Source organism: Gopherus flavomarginatus, chromosome 1, assembly GCF_025201925.1.
Source record: "Gopherus flavomarginatus isolate rGopFla2 chromosome 1, rGopFla2.mat.asm, whole genome shotgun sequence".
Lineage (NCBI taxonomy): Eukaryota > Metazoa > Chordata > Testudines > Testudinidae > Gopherus > Gopherus flavomarginatus.
In genome coordinates this window covers 163,007,651-163,024,398 of record NC_066617.1, presented here as the reverse complement: position 1 = coordinate 163,024,398, position 16,748 = coordinate 163,007,651, and the positions used below count along the sequence as shown (strand labels likewise).

The 16,748-nt window shown below is 41.2% G+C and overlaps 1 protein-coding gene across 1 annotated transcript in view; it reads right to left on the bottom strand.

Annotated features, from left to right (window-relative positions):
* The window catches only part of ZBTB20 (zinc finger and BTB domain containing 20), a 670,053-nt gene extending 653,959 nt beyond the window's left edge, over positions 1-16,094 (bottom strand). Inside the window, exon 1 of the mRNA XM_050957922.1 lies at positions 15,953-16,094. The gene's annotated coding sequence lies outside the window, so the exon portion shown is untranslated. The remainder of the gene's footprint in view (positions 1-15,952) is intronic.
* Between the last annotated feature and the right edge of the window lie 654 nt (positions 16,095-16,748).

Sequence of the window (16,748 nt, the reverse complement as noted above, 5' to 3'; positions counted from 1 at the left end):
AGGGGACCTTACTCAGTGGCCACTGATGCATCCCCAGAATACCAGACATTCCAGTACTTCCAGGAACAGCATGGGCTCACCCCACCTGCATGACCACGCCTCCATGAGCATGACCTTACATGCATGGTGGGTGACAAGTTATGCTGCTGGAGGCAGGGCTGCACACTCTTCAAAATGGTGTCCCCCATCCAATACCAAACAAACCTTAGAATAGCAGGACTGTCCTTCTTAATACCAAATTAATGGCCTATCTAGACCCTGCTCACTTGGCTCTCCCATTCCCACACAGAAGGGAGGAGTCAGCCACCTCCACAGCACCATTCCCTCAGAAATGTGTGGGGTCCAAGATCCATGCAGAGGAAAGAGGAGAGTGAGAGGGCTAGGTGAGGAATGGGTAGGCCAGAGACAGAGCTGGGATTAGGAGGGCACACACAGCCCCCTCTCTGGCTTTATGGCGATTCCCCACAAAATATCATACAACCCCAGTTATTAGTTTTTCTATGAAGCCTCCCCTGGGATGTCTGAGGAGAGCCACAATGAGGGGGCCTGCAGGTAGTAGAGGAAAGAGGAAAGGATTTGCACCAGTGTGGAAGTACAGAGCTTCCACATATTCATGGGTCTAGCCTCCTACAAAACCCCCTAGATCCTCTATGTTTGGGAGCAGGTCCCACAGTCTTTTCTTTGGGTCAGGAGGGACAACAGGACACTGGGGAGATCTCAGTAAGGGGATTCTCTGGAGATTTTCTCCCTCTGTTCCCCCATTGGGCTGGGGGGACGGGACATGACCTGGACCAATAACAGGATTAGAGTTTATATATGTTGTGGGATGCAGCCACTAGAGAATGACATACTCACAAACATTTAAGCAGATGTGAAATTCTCTCCAGTAATGAGAGGGAATTGCAGTGCTCCCAAAGGCTCAAAAATTAGGAGATTGCCCCCAAAATCATCAGATTACTTTTAAGGGTTGTATTGTGTTTTTTGTCTGTCTTTTAATTATTGAGCTCCTCCTGCCACTCCTAATACGTATGTGTGACCATTACAGTTGCCAGCTCTTCCAGCTGTACAGAGTGAGGCGATTCTGGCCCTGCTGCAGGAGCTCTCGCAGCTGCTTGATGGAGCAGAGCTGCCAGCTTCTCCCCAAACCCCAACAGTCTAACTACTTGATTTTGTTCCCTTTGCTTGCAGTCTAGTATTACAGGGAGAGAGGGGGGAGGGGCAGAGGCCAGGCTGACCCATTTTTCACAAGAGGGGAGGAAGTAGAACTGCCCTGAGCTCCTGAGTTCTATCTACTCTCTCCTCTCCCGTCCCTATCCTGTGTGAATCATGGCACTGCTCCCTCTCCCTTTCCCAAAATCTCTTCTAAATTTCTGAGAAATTTGGGGAGAGCTGTGCTTACCTCCCACAGCAGCCCTGATTTGCTGCTCTTCCCCATGTGGACAACCGGGGAAGGCAGCCAATCAAAGAGAGCAGAGCTGGAAATTGTGTCAGGGCTGGAGCTTCTCATATCATGGCAAGACTAGTTGTAGCAGGGAGAAAAACTGCATTACTCAATGAATTCACGAGGAGTATCAACACTGGGATTGTATATATTGTGGGCCAAATTTTTACATATAATCTCTGAGTTTGCCTAACCAGTTTCTGTTGTAGGCCATTTCTGTATGTTCCAAAATTCTTATGTGCATGAGCATACAGCATTAATTTGAGTGAAAAAATATAAATCATGTGCACAAATCCTGAAATTTTGATCATGTTAAAAATACATAAATAAATAGGACACTCAAAATGGTATTCACAAAAACTTGGCAGTGCAATCTGAGTCATGCAAAATAAAGGCCGGGTCAAAACTATATGGAAAAACTTGACCCTCATTGCCTAAAGAGTGACGCAAATCTCAAGAGAAAAAGAGAGTAAGAAAATGTTGGTTTAAATCTGCTTATCTTTACATGGATCTTTAGGTTTTCTCCAACACCCAAAGGAAGTGTGAAGCCCCAGTGTATTTTTATGTTATATCCTCACATGTTTAAAGCTATTTTATGCAATTCCAACTAACTGTTTAACCCAATCCTATTTTTCTTACACAGGTGAAGCTCCTATTGAGGTCCATGGAATTTTTGCCAATGGTATCAGGGGTTACACGCTGAACCTATTTTTGCCTTGCCCCTCCCTTTACCCCCCTTCTAATCTTGGGAAATTTACCCAGATTCTATAGGGGTGACAAACGTAGCTCTTCAACCCTTGAACTGTGGCTCAGAAAGTCTCTCTTCTAAAACTGTTCACACAGAGTTTTCTGCAATTCTGCAGTAGAAAAGCATCACAGACTTAAGGCTTACAGCCATATGTACCACTTGTTGTCATAGGTTAATGAATAAAAAAAGATAGGACTCAGGTTTGGTAGAAACTGGAAACACTGGGGCCTTATTATTTTAGGGCCTGATCCAGCAATCTTCTTACTAAAAGCAAAACTCTCCACACTGACATCAGTCAATAAGTAAGGACTGAATAAGGACTGAATCTCTGAGTAAGCACTGAATAAGGATGGCCCTAATTATTTTAACCAAAAATTGTGCATGACAAAGGACTATAATACACATGCCAATAAAATGATCTAAGACAGCAAGATGGACCTGGTCTTCTTGTCACTGAAGATAATGGAAATGTTATTGTTGAGTTTAATGTGAGCAGTATTAGGGCCAATGTATTAGCAGTCCTGCACCCGAAGCCTAACTTTGTGATCAATGTGAAACAACTAAGTCAGAAAGTTTGGCTGTCGTTAAGCTAAGTAAATGAAGAGATTCAGAAAAAGCAGTATTATTTTTCCCTTTGCAAACTGATTGACTACTGGTTTTGGAATCTATTCTGCCTTCAATACTTGCATGAAAATCCCATTACCATCAGTGACAATTATGTTTGCAGAGGGAAAAATGACCCCCTAAAATGTTACAAGGGCAGAAAAAAAAACTAAGATCATCCAAGAAAAGTTTAAAGTGCAGATTTCTATTAACTCAATTTATTAATGCTATGGGATTTTTTTTTCTGTCCTACAACTATGTTCACTGCTTACTAAAATTCTCTTGGCAACCACATACTTCCTCGCTTCTGATCTCATCACACACACACAGATGGCTCCTGCTAGTAAAATATTATTAGGGGAGGTGCTGGAGTGGCCTGAGCACACGTCACTCCAGAGATGTAATCTGACTCTGACAGCTTCTATGACCTCAGAAAACCTCTATATCGGCTTCTGTTTCCTTAACTGTAAAATGGAAAGAATAATGCCCACCTCCCAGGGGAGCCATGAGGATTAGTTAACATTTGTACAGATTTTTGAAGAGGAAAAGTGCTAAGTGTTGTTACTATTTGGGGAGACAGAAATGGGAACTTCATGAGCATAAATTTTATTCTCTTCCCAAAAACAAACGCAACCCAGTTATAAATAGTGTTTGCAGAAATACAAGGGGAGAAGTTGGTACTATAACAATTTTTAGTTTTGCATTTAAAGTCTGTTTAAAAGAGAGATTTAAATATTCAAACAGATCATTTTTTACTTCTACAGTTCTGCAATGTACCAACATTTTACAAGGTGGATTTTTGTTCAGTAGTGTAATAAGATGACAGTATTTACAGACCAATTCTTGTTTCCATAACAAGATTATGATTTTCTTTATTGTGATCACTGGTTAATTTATTTCTGCAGTCCATCATTTTGCTTTTGCTTAGGAGGCCCTGCTAAAAGTAAACTCTTTACAGACACTGTTCAAACTGTTTTTATCAGTTGAAAAGTATTTAAAGTAGAGGAAGAATGGTCTTGTGGGGATTCAAGGAGATCAGGATTCAATTTTTGGCTCTGCAGCTGAATCTCTGGGGAGACTTTCAAAGGTACAAATGGCAGTTATAGTGAATGTGGGAGTTAGACACCTAATGGGAGATAGGTGCTTTTGAAAATCTCCTTTCCCCCTCCCCCACATGATCCTGAGAAAGTCACTGAATCTCACTGTGCCTCTGTTCCCTATTTATACCATGAGGATAATAATACTTACTTCTTTTTCCCATCGTTTTTGCCTGTCTTGACTATTTAGACTCTATAAACTCTTTGGGTGCATGGACTGTCTCTTACTAACATATGTACAGCACCTACTGCAATGAGGCCCTGGTCTCAGTTGAGACCTCAAGGTGCTACTGTAATACAAATAATAAATAATGTTAATGCTAGTATAGGGGTCTGGATAGCATTGATTAAAACTGATTTCTTAAAGCCCTGGTTATAATGCCCGTAGGGTGACCAGACAGCAAATGTGAAAAATTGGGACGGAGGTGGGGGGTAATAGGAGTCTATATAAGATAAAGACCCAATAATCGGGACTGTCCTTATAAAATTGGGACATCTGGTCACCCTAGCTGCCCGTAATTTGATGCTGCTAAAAATTGCCAGATTAACAGACCTATATACCAAAATATTTTATTCATTCAGAAGGCAGATTCAGCACAGGCATCACCAGAGTAAACTTCGCTCACATGGCACCCCAAATGAGACACTACCCTACTGACCCCTGACCCAATCACTCTAATTTCTAAATGCATTAATTTTGGCCGTGTTGTTCCTTTCATATCTGCATTTTGTGAACATTCAAGAGATTGAGTTTTACTGGAGCAAATGTTCACAGAATGTGAATTTCAGAGTCATATGCCTGGGCATTTACAAAAAATAAATGATAAGTCTGCAGATGTATTTGCTCTACGAGTAGTAATGCACAAAACCATTCAGGGAACAGGAACAATACCATGCTACATATCTGAGCAATCACAACTAAGCACAAATTTATTTTCAAATAACATAGTGTCAAATTCTCACAGGTGAATTGTGTGTGATCCATCCATGAAGTCAAAGAGAAAATACATTGAACAATTGTGCATAATGAATAAATTCAAGGAAATCACAATTTGCTCTCATTTAGTCTGCAAATGGAATGACAGACAGAATTATTGGAATGCAGTTATTCACTGCACACTATTCTCTCAACTCTACTGAATCCAAATCTGGAGGGACCATGCCTAGTGATAAAAGACAATTCAAGTTCCATGCCCACTCACTAATTACCCTTTAGCCTAGTACCAGTAACCAATTACAGCCAATTATGATGAGAGAGATGGAGCTTTGAATGTGGACTTAAGGAACTGGATTACTAACCAGCTATCGAATGATGATGGCTTTTGGTCACTTACTACCAAGTTAGGCCAAGTGTCTATCGATGCCATAGAAGTGAAAGTCTCGATAATGGTTAATAATCATGAGCAATTCACTTTCCCCAGCGAGATCTTTCAAGAATATAACCAGGAGCCTGAGCTCCGTGGGCCAGTTTTGTCCCTGATATAATTCCACTGAAACCAGTGGAGTTATACCAGGTATTTATTTCATCCAGTCCATATAACAGGCTAATTCATATCTCTATCTACTAGGCAGATCCACTATTTCCTTCTTCTTCACTCATTTTGTAATCTCTACACAATCAGCCAAGTATGCAACAAATGACCAGAATTCCTGCACGTTATATAAATAATTCAGGAAAGTTCTTAATTCCTTGGGGAGACTTACTCACATATCACCCGATCATGGGGTTTAAAGAGATGTCAAAGAAATTCTGTGGTTGTTATAGTCCAATGATAGAAATTTCATTAATTCATGAAAAAATGTTAGTATTCTCTTTGAGTAGAACTATAAAATTATTTTAATTCTAGATAAATTAGCAGAAGCTGAGTTGATACCAAGGTGGATTGGTCTGAATTTGCCAGTCGAGGAATGTTGTACAACTGCATCTGCCACTGAGAAGCTGCTATAGTTGGATTCAGAACCAATGACGCAGCATAGTTTCACGTGGCTCTGATAACACATAGGTAAACGGCTGGATTGCCAAATCCCAGAGGTCAAAAAAACATTGATAAAGCAAATTAAACGCATGAGATTTCCAACATGATGTGAACAAAAAAACCCAGACAAATCCAATTACCAATGCTCATGTCCCTGTGCCCCAAATGGCACTATTACAAGTAATTCCTGGAAAGAGCAGGAATCTTATAGGAATATATCCTGCAGTGAGGATGGTCCGTGTTGAATCTGCCAGTTGTTGCACTGATTCAGACTTCACCATATCTCTGCGCTTTTGCACTAGTAAACAACCAGGGCCGGATTTCGGGGCAGGCGACTCAAGCTGTGGTGCCGGGCTTGGGGGGCACCAGGCTCAGGTGCTGTTTTTGCTGCTAGTGACAAAAGGGAAAATAGAATATTTGAAGTAACATGTTTCAGGTATTCTGTATGTGGATTCATTTTTCATTAACCTTCTGGACCTTTGTAGAATCTCATGAAACCTTTTAGACTTTCTGAGTACTACTTTTTCCTCAAACCTCCTAAAACTTTGTCAGACATGCCCTCGCAGGCATATACGGGGTGGGACATCGTCAATCAGTCAGTGAGATATAAGAATGAACTGAAGTGAAGTGAGAGCCCAGCTGCAATATTGTGAACCTTATTTTATTGTATAATTGTGAAAGCTTACTTCTGTTTTAAGACTTGAAGAGTATAAGCAGCGACTAATAAAGGACATATTTAATGAGATGCCAGAGATATCAATCAAACCTCTACCTACACAACAGTATAAAAGACATACTGTTACTTCTTTTACCATGCTTAACACATAATGTTTGATGACTTCCTAAGTCTGCGGAACATAGACTTTTACTCTCCCGAATACTGTCTGTTTTCCCCTGTAAAAAATAAAAGATGTCCCTGAAAAAGCCTTCAGAAGTTCAGTCTAGGAAGCAAAAAGATCAACTGCAATCTAGTTTGCATCCAGGAGCAAATCTAATGGGAAATAAATGGAGTGGGAAGGGGAAGCCAAAGATGCTCCTCGTTTGGGGCGCCATTTAGTTTAGGGCTGGCCCTGATCAATCCTCCCTCAAAGCACTCAGACTGTAAGCTAGGTCTGCAATCTCAGGTGACACAGCTCCAAACCTTTCCTGTCAGGCAACCTTTATACTTTACTCAGAAAGCAGAAGAAGTGATACATTCCATTCATGTCCAAAGGCCACTAGATTTCCATCTTCTTTGCTGCACAGACCACATATATCTAGGGCAACTGAAAGGTTATTTAAGACTGCAAAAGGGAAATTAATACTCAGTGCATTTCCAAAGTAGAAATTGCGAGTTGCTGGAATCACTTATTTAAAACTTTTTCTCAAGTACAGCAAGACGAAAGTGAAGTAAAATCATCTAGAGTGGGTTGGAAACACTCTCTCCTGAAGCCCTAAACATCACTTCTAGAGACATTAACTTGAGCTACATGTCCCACCGGAGAGTAAGTGTCAGCAAAGTAAATGCATTAGTTAAAGCTTAATAGTAGTTTAGTGTTCAATATCTTGAAATATTAAATATGTTTTTTCCCAAAGTAAACTGCTATTCAGTTTTAATGAAGACATTAACCTGCTTGATTTGTAAGCTCCTGTGGGAAGCCAGTCTAAAATACTGTCACAAGAGGTGGGCAGAAGTAACAAGAGCTATGACAGAAAAATCAAGCACATTTTAAATGTTAAAAAAGCAGCCAGAAAATGAGTCTCAATATGCTCTTGTTTTCTTTTAATTTTGTTTATTTTTTGGTAATGTGATTTGTGCCCTTTAAAAGATGCCGATTAGGGCTGGTTATAATGTTCATGGCAACAGTGGGTGTTGAAATCTTGGTGAGTTTTCATTAATGAGTTAGTCAACATGAAAATGGGAAAATTCAGATTAAAAGTTATTTGGGTCAGAATCAGAGCTTTGAATTCAAAGCTTTGAGTTTCTGGCATAGGTGGTTTGGCTGCTTTCAAACAGAATCCACTCCCGTGGCTTTGATCCCAGTTTGAATTTTCTGGATTGACTTTGGATGCAGGATAAATCTCATGGGAACAAATAATCTTATGAATTTTCAACTAGAAATGCTAGAGATCTAGTGAGATCAGCTGAAATGATGAGTCTCTGAGCAATTAAACTGGGTGTATATTTTCCCTGAAGTGTATATTGGTGAACTAACAATGGAGAGGAGCTGGCTGCTTTTTTCACTGTGGCTGTGTTTATTTCATGCTGTCAGGCATGGATTCTGACACTTAACAGTATTAATATTGCTATTTCTATTGATATAATTAGCACTGCTATAAATAATAGCTACGGCTGCCATAGCTAAGTATATCGTTGCAATCAGCAATATCAGGGCCTCCTTTATTACACAGCAGCCTGACAGATCTAAACAAGAAGACAGTCACTGAATGATACCAGTGATTCTAATGGCCCAGTTAAAAGGGCTATTGCTGCATGTGAGACTCTTCTAAACAAACTAATTTATATGTGAGAGACTAAAGTTTCTCACTAGTCTCACACTTGCTAACATTTGAATGCTATAAATAGGCAATCCTGCTTTCCAGACATACAATATGAATAACTTGTATGGATTTCAATGGAAGTTATTCATATGCTATGATGGTAGAAGAGGGGCCAGATATGATTAGGACAGAATTAGGAATGTACCTTTAAATTGAACTGAATACATTAGTTTAGGAGAGCTTTTTGGCAAGATAGAGTGGGAAATCATTTGCTAACTAAACAAAACAAGAAGAAGCTGATCTTCTTAAATAGGGATGCTATTTCAATCTCACACTACACCTTATTATACTTAAGAATATTTAAGTGACAACCTGACCTAGTGGTCCAAATAATTGACTGGGAACCAAGAACTTTAAAGGCTCTCCCAGTGTATTTCAATGGGCTCTGCTACTGTCTCACTATGATCAAAAAGTGTCCACTAGCTTTGGGGGCATCTATTTTTGTGTCCAACATAAAACAGCTTGGGCTGATTTTAGAGGTGCTGAATACTCACAATTTCAAGTGACTTCAAATGGACAAGTACATGCTCAGTACCTGTAAAAATCAGCTTCAAAGTGTCTCAAGGTGTGTACCCAGAAACAGAAGCATCCTAAATTAACGGCAACTTTTGAAATGTTAGGGCTTTCCTGATTGATCTTCTTTTAATTCTTTGTAAAAGGAGGATAACACTACAGTATGTACCTCCCAGGGAGTTTGTGAAGATTAATATTTGAACACTGTACATGTAAACTGGAACCCTGTGTTTTTATTTTTTCATACAGCTCTGAGTGTGGTTTGCCACGCAAGCTTTGAGTGTTCAACCTTTTTAAGCCAAAAGCACTAGCTGTCCAAAACTCAGAATGGGTGGGGAAGAGGTTGTGTGGGAGTTTAAGTCATTTGTTTAATTACCAGTGGATGTGAGACGTGCATTTTCAAGTACTACAAGACAGCAAAACCAAACCATTTTGTATTCCTTTTACATTAGGACAGGGCCATGTTGATACCCTTATCTAGCCCTTGGATAGACTGCTCAAGAGGAAGAGTTGCTCACTTCAGTACACATAAACTTACAATAGTAAATTGTGTAGCAGTACAATTCAAGGAAAACTTTGGACTATTTTACTAAGACTATGGCTACACTTCAGAGCTTACAGTGGCGCAGCTGCACTGCTGTAGTGCTGCTACTGCAGATGCTCCAAGGCAATGGGAGAGCTCTCCCATTGACTTAATTACTTCACCTCCCAGGAGTGGCAGTAGTTATGCCAGCAAGAGAAGCTCTCTCGCTGATATAGCGCTATCCACACCAGCGCTTAGGTCGATGTAACTTACATCACTCGAAGGGTGACTTAATCATACCCGACTGACATAATTTATACTGATCTAAGATGTAGTGTGTACACGGCCAAAATTTTGTTGGTCTAGCTCACTTGGTATGTGGTCAAAGTTCTCACACAGCATAGTATCTCTTGTAAAAATCCTAAAACCAAATGTATCGCTTGTATAACTCCACTAATGTCATTTAAATTACTCCAGAGAGTAATTTAATCTTTAGGGCCACATTCTGCTCTCTGGTGTAATGTGGACTAACTCCACTAAAATCAACAGGGTTACAACCAGAATTTGGCCTCTAGTGTCAAGTCAGAAGATCCATTAAATGCCTTCTATCTAAGGTACATATACAATCCCCATACTATCTGAGCACCTCACAGTCTTAAATATATTTATCCTTAAACACCTATGTAAAGTAAGAAGATACCATTATATCCATTTTACAGATGGGGAATAGAGAGACTAAGTGATGTGTCCAAAGACACCGAAGAAGCCTGTGACAGATCCAGAAACTGAACTCAGGTCTCCCAAATCCCAAGGCAGCAACCTAACCCTGATCCGTGAACCCTTTATAAATATATTTATCATGGAACACGGAGTATTGATGATATGTACTAAGGCACTTCTATTTTAAAACAAAGCAGGGAGGACATACGGAATTGTTCCTCTTGTATCTAGATATAAAGTCAGACTTGGGTCATGTCTGTTTCTCTGAAAAAACATATTGCAAAGGGTAATATTCTCTCTCCCATCTTTCCTGACTGGTCTCATCTCTCAGTCATCTGTAGTTCCAAGTGAAGTAAGAGTACAGTACAAGACTACTAATGTACCTCCCTCAGGAGTCCACATTCAGAACTGCATAAATCAGGTTTCATTCATGCAACAGACCATACAAAGTGGAATTTTCAAATGTGCCATAAGTATTCACAAGTCATTTGGGTGCTTTTGAAAATCCCACCTCTACTAACCAATTTTTAGTTTGGGTTGAAAACTCCCAATGTTTAGCCCCAGCATGTTTTCTTCATGAAAATTACAAGGAGCTAATTTTGTTTTGATGGTGCTTCACTGCTCCTCTGCGTCAAGGGTCTTCATGATTACAGTAAGGTAAACAGTCCAGACTTGTTGAAGTCACCCATGTCAGCCTTACTATCGATCCTGTAATGATATGTACACTCTTTCTATAACAGCTGACTATTTCAACAGACATTTAATTCAGGTGCAATCATTCAAGCCATCCACAGCCTAGGGCAATAATAAGGTTAGAAAAAACGTATTTTACAAAGTATGTAGTTACATCTGAATCTGGATTAGTTAATATCTGTTGAGTGCTTTGAAGACATTAAAATAACACTTCTCTTTTACATCTTCCATATCAAGATTCCTAAGTATTTACAAACAATAATGAATTAGGCCTCACAAACCCCATCCCCATACTAGCAGGTGGGTAAAGTATTATCCCCATTTTACAAATGGGATAACTTGGACACAAAAGAGGTCACACCTACAGCTTTAAAATTCTACCTGTATTGAGATTTCCTGCCCCTATTCAAGCAGTCCGACTGAAATCAAGTAAGCTTGTAGAAAAGCTAGGAAAATAACCCAGAACTACTGAATACAAGGGCTGTGGTTTAACAACTGGAGAATACTATAAAAATGCTGTATTTATATGATGGGTGCTATGGGTTATTATTAATTCTTAATCTCAACCAGATAACTCCGTACAGAAGACCTGACACCCCACTTTTCATTAAAAGATTTAATAGCAAAGGCAGTGGTATACTGAGGTCTCATAAGACTTTCTTATACAAAATACACAACAGAGTATTTCCTAAATTAAATTATTACAGATAATGAAAATAACACCATTATTTTAAACAAGTGAACAAAGCAGATTGTATGATAGAGTATACTTGATTTTTTTATCTGTTTCTTCATTAAATTATTAATTTGCAAAATAAGTAATTCCACAAATGGCTCTCCGAGTTATTAGTTTGAATTATTACATTTCTGCTGTATATCCAAATCAAGACCAGACTGAGGTTTATGCTGAGTTGAGTTGGGATGGAGGGAACACCCAAAACAATGAAGCCAAGAGGTAGAGCTGTGGTCTTGGATGCAGCGATTTTGTCCCCAGCTCCTCCACTGATTTGCTGTGTAACTCTGGCCAAGCATCTTCACCTAATTTAGGATCTTCTATAGCACCCATCACTTTAATATTTAAGTCCCTCCAAGGAAAATTAGATGAGTCCCAATGGACTTTAGGAAGTCCTCTGCTCTTTTCCTTTAATCAATTACAGTGGCTCATCTGGATTATATGGGGGGAGCGGGGAGAGAGGGTCTTTTTCTTGTCCCTGTGACGTCTCCATCTGTAATACAGAAATAATTTCCACCTTTGCAAGGTGACTTTTTGCATGTACAGATGACAAATGTATGTAAAAGTAAAATAGTATAATGAATTTGAATGTAGGTACATATGTCACTGCCCTTTGCTGGATTGATTCTGAATAGTTCAACTCTGTGTCACAGGCCCTCTACTGCTAACAGCCAAAAGATTCTCTTTTAGCTTAAGTGGCAGAGACCTGTGATTTTAGAGCAGGAGGCCCTTGTGTCACAAGTAACCATGAAATTCCAGCTGGCCACTTAATTTTACTGTATTATTAGGAACTCGGGTTGGGACTCATTTGAGGGCCATGCACAAATTTTTGGAAAGGTGTGAAATATCCAAAACTTTGGCAACTGTCTAGATATTAAATCACAAATTCTCTCATACATGCCATCAGAAAGTTTTCTTCTGAAAGAAATCCGGGATTTTTACACCTACAGATTAATGATTAGATTTAAAATAATGCTCAAATCTTCTGTAATGTTCTTCCCACATTACAAATGGACTATTAAATCAGTGGAATGCCAATCAAATGCTTTTGTACTTTGAAAGAAAGGTTTAAATAACAAAAGCTGTTTTTCAGGCTTCTCTCTCTCTTTCTCACACTTAAGTCAGTGTTCTATGTACATTAATTACAATGTATTTACTATCTTTTCTAGTAAGACCACAATTCAAAAGATTTTGAGAACGTGAATTTTTAGAAAAGTTACAATCAGGGAGTCTCATGAATTCTGGATCTCATTACTCAAACTTGTCAAGGAAGAATATAATGTTCTGTACTAAACTTCAAGATATGTTTATATGCAGAAAAAAGAGTTTGTGGTATAATTGTTCTAAAGATTTGGGAGCTGAGAGCTCTGGGTTCAAATCCCAGCTCTGCAACTCACTCGCTGTATGACTTTGGGCAAGTTACTAATGAGTTACGGTTAGATTTTCAAAAGATTAAGCTCAGTGGAGCTATATTAATTTGCACTATCTGAGGCTCTGATTCTCAGTATTCAAAGATACTGAGTAAAGCTGGCAGGAAAACAGAATTTCTGTCCCACATGGAAAATTTCAAAGTTCACAAAAATTTCATCCCAAATTGGGGCAAAAAGTAAAAACCTTAAAAAATTTCATCAGAACTGAAACAGAATTTTTCCTCGAAGGCTCTCGTCAATTTCACATTCTCTCTGAAGGCAGAAAGCATAAGTGACAAGAGCCCTCCAGGCAGCCAGCCATGATTTTCCCCATAGAAAACTGAAGTATTCTGGCAAAACTGACTTTTTCCCACAGAAAAATTCAATTTAGCAAAAAGGGCATTTTCTATCAGAAAATATATTCCAATAGAAAATTCCCAACCAGCTCTTGTACTGAGCATCCATAGTTATTATTAAAGACATTCAAGCCATTAACCTCCTCATGCCTCAGTTTCCCTATTCGTAAGAAGGGGATAATACTACTTTCTTACCACACAGACCCAGTTTTTGGCTTAATTTATTAATGCTTGCAAAGCACACTGAGCTCCACAGATGTAAGATGCTGTAGAAGAGCAGTATTATTATTATCCTCTTAATTTCAAAGATATAATTTGTATATAAAAGTGCATTCCAGAAAGACCCACTGAAATGTGCAAATTTCAGGATTGTCTGCTGTATAATCATAAATAATCACATTTCTAGAATATAAAGACGTTTTTCTCCTATAATAATTACTTAGATCTCAGAACTTGGCTTCAAGCAGGTTTGGTTCATTTTACCAGATTGAGATTCCTTTATTTGTTTTATTGCAGTTATTATTGTTATGTAGGGGCCAACTTAATTTTATAAGATTGTGCATATCCTCAAGATTCTGAACTTATTTACAGAATGGGATGGGATTCTAGAATCTAACCTATTGTAGATCTCACGAAAAGTATTTCCTGGAGACAAGTCTGTTTTAATATTTTCTTGATACCTTATTCAAACTCACTCTGACAGAAAAAGCTGGTGTGAGTGATTATGTCGGAGGGGAGGTAGGGTAGGGGAGAAACACATCCTTCTTTCTGACCAACCAATTATAGTTAGGGATGTCATTGACATTTGTCAACAAGCAGTCCCAGCCTCTAAATCATGTAATTGATATCTCCTTATCACCAGCTGAGAACAAAATTAACATTACACTATTTCTCCTTTGTTAGCTTTGGAACTTTAAAATAATTTCAATAATTTAGAAAACACTGGAATAACCATTTATAATGTTTTCAAAAAAACAATCCAATCTCAAAGTGAAAATATATTTCAGTCGTGATGCTGTATTTATCCAAACAGCCAAAAGTGGATTTTCTCCCTACCAGTATCTCAACAGGGATTGCCTATCCACAGGGCATCATCATTTCAATCTTTTCTCTTTGACAACTACAGTTACATCACTTTTCTTTTTTTAGCGGTGGAGAAGTAAATGGCAGTAGCCCTTTCATTTAACTTATGATTCTATTGAGGGAACTGCAGGAATCTGGGATAGGAGGCCCTGTGAACTTTGCATCTGCAGGTGCTTGGCTCTGGAATTGCAAATGACTGACTTTCTTGAAAACTAACGTCAAAACTGCTCCATGAACTGTCCTAAGGGCTGTCCCCCTGCCATAGGATCAAAGTGCACATTTTCTCCACTAGTCTTAAGGGTGAAATCCAAAACAGATATCATTTGTGTTATAGAGATGCATACTTCCACCTTACCTCTCCTGAGCAGCCAAGCTGCTCTTTTTTTCATTTAATTTATAATAAATTTACCACCCTTTTATAAAACATGGTACCTAACTGCTATGCAACAAAGCAAAAAGGGAAATTATTTGGTAGAGCAGGAGATAGAGGTGTTATTTTGTCAGGCACAAAAAAGTTCCAAGCACCTGATGACATGAGTGGGACAAGCTCAGACTTGGCAATATAAAGATACCTGCACTAAGACATTTTTCAGAGTCAAGGTAGTATCTTAAATTCAGCACTTGAGTTTCACCTGGACAACTCAAACCCCACATGCCTTCTCTTCACATGAACCATCCCCCCCCCCTTCTACAGTTATTTTCTGTCCTATTTATAATTATTTGATATTGGCTGGTGGTCAGCACCGGGGGGAGCCGCAGGACAGTGTAGGCAGGGAGCACGGCAGGCTGGAGGCCGGCGCGGGGCAGGGACTGAGCGGATGGAGCGGGCTGACTGCGGCGGCTGTTGCTCACCGGCGCGGTGCGATGCTCTGTCCCCCCAGGGCAGGGTGCGCAGGGCGCGGCGGGTTCCTCACCCCAGCCCCTGGGGGTTAAAAGCGCGGAACGCACGAGCGGTGCCGGCTGCGTCCACACCGCCACTTCCAGCGCTACAACTTTAGTGCTTCGGGGGAGCGAAACAGAACCCGGCGAGCGACAGAAGTTTTAGCGCTGAAAAGCGCCCGTAGCGACGGCGCGTTCCCGCCGGGACGGGAGCGCTCCCCTGCCGCGCCCGGCCAGGGACACCGCGCCAGAGCTGCAATCGCCGGGGGGGGGGGATAAGTGGGGCACTTAGCGGAGGTTTAACGCTTTCCAGCGGGATTTGAACCCCGGGACGGGACCCGCGCTCCGGACGCGCCTCCGGCAGAACTTTTCTTCTGCTCAAACTTCGCTCCTCCAGCGCGGCGGGCGCCCCACTCTGCCCCCCCTCACGCGCGGCGGGGGAAGTCGCGAGACCCTCCGCGGCACCTCAGCAACGGCTCGAGTGAGCGCGCGCAGCTCAGCAAGCTCGGGGAGCCGCCTGCCCCCCCGAACCCCTCCCCTTTCCCTCAGTCCCCACGCCACAGGTACCCCAATGGGCGGGGCGAGGAACCTGCCGGCCCCGCCCCCTAACCCTCGGCTGACCCCGGAAGCGCGGTACCTCTCTCATCTTCTCTCTTCCCTCCGCAGCAGCTCCACACTTTCACATGCAGCCGCCGCCGCCTAGCCAGCCCCCTCATTGGCCTGTTGCCCCGGATACCCATGTGCCGATTGGCTCAGAGCCACGCTACTCCCTAACGGTCCCCGCCCACAAGCACGCTCTCTTTTCCTTCCCACCCGCCTCTGGATGTTGGTTCTTTATTGGTATATCGGTGCTTTCATGTCCGCTATGCGCCCAGTCGATTGGTCCAGCCACTTGTTCATCAAGTGAAGTTCGTCTGTCATTGGCAGAGATCCGAAAGATAAAGTCCACTTTTGCGATGGCAGGTTGTTGATTGGATTAGTTTTGTTGTCTGTTTCCCCGGCGCTTGGGTGGTGATTGGCTACCCAAGACACCCCGCCCAACACAGCATGTTAGGTTGCGAATCCTCCCCTTTCTACGCATTTCTATTTCCCATTTTATTTATTTATTTATTTTCTTCATAAACTTAAATGACCCCGAAGGGGGGGGCAGGGCGGAGCCTCGCGAAGACGACTACCAATGGGAGAGGGAGAAAAGCTGTGGCAGACAACCGTGCTGGCCAATAAGGAGAGCCGCCGCCGCTTAGGTCTTGGCATGCGGCCGGCCCTATCATCCCTTCCCCCCTTTCCTTAACCCTCTGCCTGGCACCGGCGGCAGTTAATCACTGTCTGTGCCAGGGAGGGATGTGGATTGCACCATTCCCAGCTGAGGGGGAGTGGAGAGACAGCCTGTACGATCGCCAAAACTAGTGGGGGGGGGATTTGGAACAGGTCCA